Consider the following 10,171-nt stretch of genomic DNA (forward strand, 5'->3'; position numbering starts at 1 on the left):
ATTTGGAGTACAAAGATATTTTTACCCATTTTTGATTCAACAGAATCTGTTCTTTCTAGTAATGGGTAGTTTTCTAGGGTAAACCTACTGTTAGCGGAATGTTTGGCCTTGAAATCAAAAGTATGCCGTTTGGGGAGCGTTGCTTTGGAATTTTGATTGTGTACTGCTTGTAGATTTTGAGCTATACAAGTGAGAAATCTCCATAAAACTATATATATTTGGTATTGCCGAATAGATTTTTTTATATTTAATTTTAAAATCTGACATGGGCCTAGACATTTTGTCAATTTCCCAGCTGCCCCAAGTCATGTGACGTGTGCCTGCACTTCAGGAGAGAAATGCTTTCTGGCAGGCTGCTGTTTTTCCTTCACAATGTAATGTGTAATCTGAATGTGTCTCAGTGGGACATGGGTTTTTACTATTAAGTGCTGTTCTTAGATCTACCAGGCAGCTGTTATCTTGTGTTAGGGAGCTGCTATCTGGTTACCTTCCCATTGTTCTTTTGTTTGGCTGCTGGGTGGAAAAAGGGAGGGGGGTGATATCACTCTAACTTGCAGTAGAGCAGTAAAGAGTGATTGAAGTTTATCAGAGCACAAGTCACATGACTTGGGGCAGCTGGGAAATTGACAATATGTCTAACCCCATGTCAGATTTCAAAATTTAATATAAAAAAGTCTTTTTGCTCTTTTGAGAAATGGATTTCAGTGCAGAATTCTGCTGGAGCAGCACTATTAACTGATTCATTTTGAAAAAATAATTTTTTCCCATGACAGTATCCCTTTAACTTTTATTATTTTTCGCCCTTCTCCTTCCCCTAACCCCTGTGAATTTCTCATATGTATGCTCTGTTACTTGACTAATTTCAATTGTAAAACTACAAAATAAAAATAAATACATAGTAAACTAAAGAAATAGACTACTGGTTTTCCGTGCCACTGTAAAATTTAAATTTGTTTTAGATTCTTTACATGTTTCCTTCCACCTTTTACAGTTATAGTACAGTAATTTACTTATTGTACTGTATAGTAAAGTGTAGTCAGATCATGCATTCAAAACTGAACACACTGTATGGCTAACAATCTATTCCGATTCAACAGCATCTATGATTAGTATAAATTAGTCTGAAGTATATGTAACGCTTTTTTGGGCTATCCTGCCAATTAGGAGTTAAGGGTGTCCAGCTAAGTAGTGAGCATGGTTTACACTGCGAAACTACACTCAGGGCGGAGCCTTTGCTAAATGGAAGCTTCCCCTTTAAGATGGTGTAAAACTACAACCCACAGGCTAATTAGTGTTAAAATAGATAGATTGGACGCCAGGAGGTTCTTAAATAGTGAAACAAGTGAGATGATTTATTGAAAAGAAATATGCAAAGGCAATTGACCACAGGTTTACTCACGCAGGAGCTGTAGCAGGACTTATCACAGAGCATATCACAGAGGAGGAAGCATAGCATGATGATGATGCAGCATGCACAGATGTCACTCCCATAGTCAAATAGTAGGCAGAATATCTCACTCTCAGGTAGAGACCAGGCAGTGCTCTACTAAACTGAATTCCCTATCTCTGAGTTCCCTACACTAAAGGCAACCTTAGAAGCCTTTGGGAGGCTACTCCCTGCTATTCTCCTTGATGGAGCACACAACTGCTCATACTACATAAATCTGTCTCTCTCTCTCTCTCTCCTACAGAGACTATTACAGATCTGCCCTAATGATAGCTAATCCTCATTCACGGGAGAGCCTGGTTCCCGATTTCAGCACCAAAGGTACAGGTCCCTTTGGGGTAAATGCTTTACTGGGGCCTTGGTGATCCCATGCTCAATGGGAAACACCTAGCAGCACAGACACCAGGAGCCAAAGAGGAAGAGGCCACACCATGCACAACACTATATAGCAGTGTGGCAAGGGAGTGTCATTACACTCTTTGTCCAATAGGTGAAGATGTTACACTTAACCAGTATAAAGGGCTTGGCCCAATAACAAGGGATAAAAGAACTTAAGGAAAGGTAGGGATTAACTCTATAGGAGCCTAATAGGATGACCTTTTCAATAGAATAATAGAATCAACAATAAAATGGGCTGAGCTTATGCTATACTTAGATGTGCACATGCTGGTACCATTGGTGCATGTGTGTGATTGCTGAACATGTAGCAAAGTGGTCATTATATCCACAGGTAAATAAAGGACAAAAGCACACATTTGTGATGGAAGGAAAATATGATGTGATTGGTGTGGCCGAAACATGGCTGAATGAGTCGCATGACTGGGCAGTAAATATCAGTGGCTATACTTTGTTTCGGAGGGACAGAGGCAATAGAAAAGGAGGAGGGGTATGTCTGTATGTTAGGCAGGATTTAAAAGCTCATATAAAGGAGGAGGTTATGTTAGAAAATGAGGGGGCAGAAGTCGTATGGGTGGAGTTCTTCACCAATTGTAAAGAATCCAGCAAATTAATTGTAGGCGTATGCTATAGACCCCCTAATGTAGGTGAGGAGGAAGAGACAAAGCTCCTAATGCAAATAGAAAAGGCTGCTAGTTTAGGTAAAGTAATGATAATGGGGGATTTTAATTACCCAGATATTGACTGGAGCAACGGTACTGCTAGATCAGTTAATGGGAACAAGTTTATAAACTTATTGCACAACAGTTTTTTAGCACAGGTTGTTGAGGAGCCTACCAGAAAAAATGCTATTCTTGATTTAGTGATCTCAAATGACCCAGAACTTATAGCAAATGTGCAAGTCATTGAACCCCTGGGTAATAGTGACCATAATGTTATATCATTTAAAGTCTGGTGCAAAAAACAAAAATATACTGGGGCAACGAAAACCATGAATTTTGCAAAAGCTAATTTTAGTGCCTTGAGGGCTGCCCTACAGAGCATTAATTGGGGCATTAGGTTTTCAGCTAAAAACACAGAAAAGAAATGGTTGTCCTTTAAAATGATATTAAATCATTACTGTTCTCAATTTATTCGCTTAAGGACTAAACGTAGAAGCTCTAAGAATCATCCTGTGTGGCTTAATACAGAAGTAAAGAAGTTAATGGGAAAGAAGAGAAAGGCATTTAAAAACTACAAATCTGTAGGGACAGAAGCTGCATTTAATGAATATAAACACTGTAATAAATGTTGTAAATCAGCAATCCGGAAGGCTAAGAAAATAAATGAAGAGTTAATTGCGGTGGAGGTGAAAACTAACCGTAAAAAGTTTTTTAAATATATTAATAGTAAAAAGATGCAGGTTGAGAGTGTTGCTCCATTAAATAATGGTACCAGTATAGTTGTAACAGATACAGATAAGGCAAATGTGTTAAATCAGTTCTTTTCATCAGTGTATACAATAGAGGAGTCTGGGTTCACAGGCTCACTTAATAACTGCACAAATGGTTCAGCTCAATCTAGTCAGTGGCTGACTCAGGATATGATTCAAAAAGCTTTAATACAAATTAATGTAAACAAGGCTCCAGGGCCTGATGGCATACACCCCCGGGTTCTAAGAGAGCTTAGTTCAGTTTTAGACCAGCCCTTATTTCTGATTTTCTCAGATTCACTGTCATCTGGTATGGTGCCTATGGATTGGAGAAAAGCTGATGTTATTCCAATATTTAAAAAGGGATTACGATCTCAGCCTGGCAATTATAGGCCAGTAAGTCTGACATCTGTGGTGGGCAAATTATTTGAAGGCTTGTTAAGGGATCACATTCAAAATTTTGTCCTAATGAATGGCATTATGAGCAACAATCAGCATGGCTTTATGAAGGATAGGTCATGTCAGACGAATTTGATTGCATTTTATGATGTAGTAAGTAAGATTCTGGATAGTGGGGGGGGCAGTAGATGTGATCTATTTGGATTTTGCCAAAGCGTTTGATACTGTGCCCCACAAACGACTGCTTTCTAAACTAAGGTCTGTTGGGCTTAATGAAGTCGTTTGCACGTGGATAGGAAACTGGCTACAGGATCGGGTACAGAGGGTGGTTGTTAATGGGACATTCTCTACTTGGAGTAAGGTTCTTAGTGGGGTCCCCCAGGGCTCAGTATTGGGTCCACTTTTATTTAACTTGTTCATTAATGACTTAGGGGAGGGTGTTGTAAGTAATGTATCAGTGTTTGCAGATGACACAAAATTATCCAGCCCAATTAATTCCATCCATGATGTGGCATCCTTGCAACATGATCTTGACAAACTGGCAATCTGGGCAGCTAAGTGGCAAATGAGATTCAATGTTGATAAATGTAAAGTCATGCACCTGGGATGTAAAAATATCCAAGCCACTTATACCCTTAATTGGACTGCACTAGGCAAATCCATTATGGAAAAGGACCTTGGAGTCCTTGTAGATGATAAACTTGGCTGTAGCAAGCAATGCCAGTCAGCAGCATCAAGGGCAAATAAGGTCTTGAGCTGTATTAAAAGGGGCATAGAGTCAAGGGAGGAGGGGGTCATTCTTCCACTGTATAGAGCACTTGTAATGCCCCATCTAGAATATGCCGTACAGTTTTGGTCTCCATCACTCAAACAGGACATTATTGTATTAGAGAGGGTACAGAGAAGGGCAACTAAGCTGGTAAAAGGTATTTAAAATCTTAGCTATGAGGAAAGACTGGCCAAATTGGAGATGTTCACGCTGGAGAAGAGGCGCTTAAGGGGTGATATGATGACTATGTATAAATATATAAGGGGATCATATAATAATCTCTCTAATGCTTTATTTACCAGTAGGTCCTTCCAGCTGACATGAGGTCACCCATTCCGATTAGAAGAAAAGAGGTTCCGCCTAAATATTCGGAAGGGGTTTTTTACAGTGAGAGCTGTGAAGATGTGGAATTCTCTCCCTGAATCAGTTGTACAGGCTGATACATTAGATAGCTTTAAGAAGGGGTTGGATGGCTTTTTAGCAAGTAAGGGAATACAGGGTTATGGGAAATAGCTCATAGTCCAAGTTGATCCAGGGACTAGTCCGATTGCCATTTTGGAGTCAGGAAGGAATTTTCCCCCCTCTAAGGCAAATTGGAGAGGCTTCAGATGGGTTTTTTGCCTTCCTCTGGATCAACTGGCAGGTAGTTAATAAAAAAAAAAAAAAAAAAAGGTTGAACTCGATGGACATGTGTCTTTTTTCAACCTTACTTACTATGTTACTATGTATTTTTACATTGCATTACAATTTTCCACTCTTTACTATACTGAATGTGCAAAGGCCTGCACGATCACCAGTATACTGTATAAAGTTCTAAAAGCATGCGTTTAGATGAAATATCTGCATCTGCAAAAAATGCTGTACAATACAGTAGATATAAACACATATATATTCCAGGATATATTCCATCCTCTGAGATATATCATAGGCACGGCATATGGCTGTCAAGATCAGCCCGGGACTTGAACTCTGGTGGTGCTGTTCTGGCAATTTGCAGCACTTAACTCATGAGCCACTGGGGGCTCTCAGGACTGGTTCCGAACTCTTGTGTTTAGTGTTTCTGTCATCTGCTTGTTCACTGTATGTTTTCCACCCACCTCGTTTACCCTCATGTGTTTCCCATTCCTAATCACCTGTATTCTGTTTGTTCCTGACCTGCCAACCTGAATCTGAACCTTGAAAACCTTGTATGCCTTGTTCCTGAAAACCTTGTTACCTTGTTTCCTGAGTGAGTACCTTTTGTTCCTGTGTTCCCCAATTTTCACTCACCATCTGGATACCTTGATTAGCCTTTTTGCCTGTTCCTGCCTTTTGGTTTCTGTGTTCTGACTGCCAATAAACCTATTACTTTCATCATCATCATGTCTTTGCCTCCAATCACCTATGGCTACACCCCTGGGCTCCCACCATATCCACTCCCCTTGGAGTGGCTCTCCTCGGTTACAGCGGTTCCTCGCTGTGAATGTTACAATGGTATAGCATAAAATTCTGAATTTTTGTCCCAAGATGGGCAAATATATATTTGAAACCTGCTTCTTGCAATTTAAGCAACACGTAGAAACATTTAGGGCAGAGATCCCCAACCAGTAGCTCGTGAGCGACATGTTGCTCTCCAACCCCTTGGATGTTGCTCTCAGTGGCCTCAGAGCCAGTGCTTAGTTTTGAATTTAAGGCTTGGAGGCAAGTTTGGTTGCATAAAAACCAGGCGTACTGCTAAACAGAGCCTCCTGTAGGCTGCCAGTCCACATGAGGCTACCAATAGTCAATCACAGCATTTATTTGGCATCACCCAGGAAAAGTTTTCGTTCTTGTGTTGCTCCCCAACTCTTTTCACATCTGAATGTTGCTCACAGGTGAAAAAGGTTGGGGATCTCTGATTTAGGGGGTTATTAACTAAACTCCAAATGCCAAAAACCAGAAAAAATTGTGTTTCTTTAGTATAAAATTCGAGTTTTTAGTGGGGAAAAAAACCCAGAAATTTTTTGGGATTTATTATACTCCTAGGAAAAAGTCTGAATCCAAAAATCCGGCATCTCAGACCTGCCGAGGTTGCATATAAGTCAATGGGAGAAGTCGCAAAGATTTTTTGATTTGCGCTGGGTTTCAGGCAAAAATCCGTTTTCAGGTGGAAAATCTGAAAAATTTGTACGATTCGTATATTTCACGATTTTTTTGGAAATTTTTGGAAAAGTTTATTAATACATAAAAAACCTGAAAAAATCTGTGAGATCTTTTTCAGAAACAATTAAGATAAATTCGGACCTTAATTCGCCCTTCATTTTAGAATTGTCAAATAAAGCAGTAGCAAAAAAAAAATAGCCATAATCATAATACTAAATCTTTAAAAACAAATCATGGGAACTCTATCTCAGAAACAACTAGAGGGTCTCCAGTAAAGTGGGTCTTAAATTGGTCCCCAAATACTGTATGTAGTTCAAATGTCAAGATTGAAAATAGAAAGACAAATTAGTTACCTTAAGTATCTCTTCAACACATTGGGCTTCCTTGGAGAGAGTCTGAAAGAAATTAATAAAAAATATTGCAAATACAACCATTTCTGGAATAATATACAGACTATACACAGATTCATTACTAGATTAATTAAATAATCCTAACCACTTCTGAGCTTGAAATACTAATGGATTCTAAATAAAACTAAAGCTAGCCATACATGTCCAGATTTGGGTGGGGGCATTTTGGTAAATTTTTACCATATTGCACGATCATGTAGGCATATATGCCAGGTCAGGAGTCACTTTCAACAGATACAGCTGCAGATCTGTCCTGTTTGACAGATGATGCATTAACAAAAGAGGAAGTGAGTCACAACTACTATTTACTTCCTGCATTTTCAATAGTTCAGGCTGTAGGCCCAAACAAATGGAACAATGGGAAGTGACCAAGCATATTGAACAGTATTTGTGTTTAGCTCTTTGAGATTCTTGAGGACTGGCCAGTTCATAAGGTATTTCATGATATTATTTTATATCACAATGTGGTCACAGGAGGACATTGTTCCACTGCATTCTAAAAAGACAGGTTAAAGCTTGTCAGATACAAAAAGCTGCCAGACCACATGGTGCAAAGCAAATTAAAGGAGCAACCTAAACCTGTGTCCAACATGAGCCCAATAACTAATGATTGTTTTTAAAATGTATTTTGCCTATTGATTTAATATGAAAAAATCTTCAGATTACAGGTAATATATATATATATATATATATATATATATATATATATATATATATATATATATATATATATATATATATATATATATATATATATATATAGTGTTAGTGCTGGTTTGGGTAAAGTAATGACAATGGGGGATTTTAATTGCCAAGATATTGTCTGGAGCAACAGTTCTGCTAGGTCAGTTAATGGGAACAATTTTATAAACTTGTTACATGACAATTTTATAGCACAGTTTGTTGAGGAGCCAACCAGAAAAAAATGCTATTCTGGATCTAGTGAGCTCTAATGATCCAGAATTTATAGCATATGTGCAAGTCATTGAACCCCTGGGTAATAGTGACCATAATGTTATATCATTTAATGTCTGGTGCAAAAAACAAATATACACCAGGGCAACAAAAACCATGAATTTCAGAAAAGCTAATGTTAGTGCCTTGGGGGCTGCCATTCAGAGCACTGATCGGGGCATTATGTTTTCAGCTAAAAACACAGAACAGAAATGGTTGTCATTTAAAATGATATTAAATCATTACTGTTCTCAATTTATTCCCTTAAGAAGTAAATGTAGAAGCACTAAGAATCACGCATTGTGGCTGAGGCTAAGAATAACCCCAAAAAGTTTTTAAAGTATATTAATAGTAAAATTATGCAGGTTGAGAGTGTTGCTCATTTAAATAATGGTACCAGTATGGTTGTAAAAGATACATAAAAGGCTAATGTGCAAAATCAAATATTTTCTTCAGTGTATACAATAGAGGAGTCTGAGTTCCCAGGCTCACTTCATAGCTGTACTCAGGGCCGCCATCAGGGGGGGACAGGGGGGACAAGCGTACCGGGCCCGGGCATGAAGGGGGGCCCGGCAGCGCTGCATTTTTTTGAAGATCCGGGCCCCCCTTACGAGCGCCCGAGCCGTACGTCTTGCCTCTTCAGTGCCGAATGCGGAAGTGCCGAAAAGCCGAAGCCGATGCGACGAAAAGACCCGAAGTCACGGAAAAAGCCGAAGTCACGAAGCGCCGAAAAGACCCGAAGTCACGAAAACAGCCGAAGCCGAAGTCCTGAAGCAGCGCAAAGACCCGAAGTCACGAAAACAGCCGAAGCCGAAGTCCTGAAGCGGTGAAAAGACCCGAAGTCACGAAAGGAGGCGAAGTTGAAGTACTGAAGCCATGAGTTCAATTCTACTGAACACCAGTTTGTGTTTTTTTTTTTTTTAATCCCCTGGCCACCAATGTATTATTTTAATATTCTATAGGCCCCTGCCACCAATCTTTTTTTTAAAACTTTTGTTTTTGGGGCCCCAATTTTTTTTTTAACTCGTAAGGGGCCCCTTGCCACCATTGTTTTTTTTTGGGTTTTTTTTTTTTAAAAAAAAATTAATTTTCTTTTTGGTGGCCCCAAATTTTTTTAACTTGTAAGGGGGCCCCTGCCACCAGTTTTTTTTTTTTCAAAAAAAAATTATTTTTTTTTTAAATTTTTTTTGGGGCCCCAATTTGTTTTTAACTTGTAAGGGGGCCCCTGCCACCATTTTTTTTTTTTTCAAAAAAATTTTTTTTTCAAAAAAATTTTTTTTTTCGGGCCCCAATTTGTTTTTAACTTATAAGGGGGCCCCTGCCGCCAATGTTTTTTTTTTTTTCAAAAAAAAATTAATTTGTTTTCAAATTTTTTTTTGGGGCCCCAATTTGTTTTTAACTTATAAGGGGGCCCCTGCCGCCAATGTTTTTTTTTTTTTTTCAAAAAAAAATTAATTTTTTTCAAATTTTTTTTTGGGGCCCCAATTTGTTTTTAACTTAGAAGGGGGCCCCTGCCACCAATGTTTGTTTATTTTTTAGTTTTTTTTACATTTTTTTTTGTTGGGGCCCCAAGTTTTTTTTAACAGGGGGCCCCTGCCACCAATGTTTTTAAAAAAAAAATTTTTTTAATTTTTTGGGGCCCCAATTTTTTTTATAAGGGGGCCCTGACCATCAATAGCTTTTTACAACTTGTGTGGGGGGGGGGGGTTACTTTTTTAGCGCTGATGTCTGTGTGGTCTTTTAACTGCGATGTGGGCGGGATATGGGGCGGAGCTTGGTCGTCAGTGTGGGCGGGGCCCAGGGGGCCCCAAAAATTTTGTTGTACGGGGCCCCGTGATTTCTAATGGCGGCCCTGGCTGTACTGATGGCTCAGCTCAATATAGTCAGTAGCTGACTCAGGATATGATTCCTAAAGCTTTAATAAAAATTTATGTAAACAAGGTGCTAGGGCCAGATGAGCTTAGACCGGCCCCTATTTCTGATTTTCTAAGATTCACTTTTATCTGGTATGGTACCTATGGATTGGAGAAAAGCTGTCATTCCAATAATTAAAAAAGGATTATGATCTAAGACTGGCAATTATAGGCCTGTAAGTTTGACATCTATGGTGGGCAAATTATTTGAAGGCTTGTTAAGGGATCACATTCAAAATATTATCCTAGTGAATGGCATTATGAGCAGCAATCAGCATGGCTTTATGAAGAATAGGTCGTGTCAGACAAATTTGACAAACTTAGTGGGGTTCCTCAGAGCTCGGTATTGGG

At 39.0% G+C, this 10,171-nt stretch overlaps 1 pseudogene; it reads right to left on the bottom strand.

The window, feature by feature from the left end:
• LOC108704103 overlaps positions 1-7,566 on the bottom strand; it is a 46,646-nt pseudogene extending 39,080 nt beyond the window's left edge.
• Positions 7,567-10,171: the final 2,605 nt, after the last annotated feature.

This window comes from Xenopus laevis, chromosome 1S (assembly GCF_017654675.1).
Source record: "Xenopus laevis strain J_2021 chromosome 1S, Xenopus_laevis_v10.1, whole genome shotgun sequence".
Lineage (NCBI taxonomy): Eukaryota > Metazoa > Chordata > Amphibia > Anura > Pipidae > Xenopus > Xenopus laevis.